Source organism: Grammomys surdaster, unplaced genomic scaffold (assembly GCF_004785775.1).
Source record: "Grammomys surdaster isolate TR1022 unplaced genomic scaffold, NIH_TR_1.0 190, whole genome shotgun sequence".
In the NCBI taxonomy this organism is placed as follows: Eukaryota; Metazoa; Chordata; class Mammalia; order Rodentia; family Muridae; genus Grammomys; species Grammomys surdaster.
Genome location: NW_021604635.1, coordinates 3347189 through 3348089, shown reverse-complemented (window position 1 = coordinate 3348089; position 901 = coordinate 3347189).

Here is a 901-nt window from a genome sequence, read left to right as displayed (position 1 = left end):
CTCCTCCTCTCCCTCCTCCTCTCCCTCCTCCTCTCCCTCCTCCTCTCCCTCCTCTTCTTTCTCCTCCTCTCTCTCCTCCTCTCCCTCCTCCTCTCCCTCCTCCTCTTCTCCTTCTTCTTTGTACTACCACTGGAATTTGAACCCAGGACCTCACACATTTTAGGCAAGAGCTCTACTACTGAACCTCCCCTCAGCTTGCTTTTTAACTTCAGACAGGGTCTAAGTGTGGCCAGGGAAGCCTTGAACTCATGAGCCTTCTGCCTTAGCTTCCTGAATTGTTAGGACTTTAAGTGTCTAAGAGTTACCGAGAATGATTCAGGAACCATATCACTGTTAACTTTCTAGGGCTGGGTATTCGTGGCACTACTTTCTAGTGTTTATGAGGAGGGCACACGCAGAGCTAGCTATCCTATGTTATACCTGATGTGGCTCCATCCCTCTGGGCTGGGAAGGCTGGCCCACAATTCAAGCTCTTGCCACTGATCTTCTGATATGCAACACAAAATACAAATGGGGTCTCTGTGTTGGAATTTGGAATGAGAAGATCATTTGATATTTTATGAAGAAAAGTCTTCTGTGTTTGCTAAGAGATCTGGTGCCAATTTTTAGCAGGCAAGATGTGAGCTAGTAGCCACATACGAAAGCCTGAGGAAGAAATATTCAGCTGTGAGGGAAGAAGCTGTGGACAGATGTTTATCCCTTGGGACTAGACTGTAATATTTTTAGGTTGAGAAAGTTTTGAACTTTTAAGATCTTACCTGTGACAGCCATTTTTGGTTGTCAACTTGATTATATCTGAAACCAACTAAAAACTCAAGCAGCTGGGCACAACTGTGAAGGATTTTTTGTTAATTGGATCATTTGAGGTCAGAAGGAACCCTAAATCTGGGTTACACCTTCT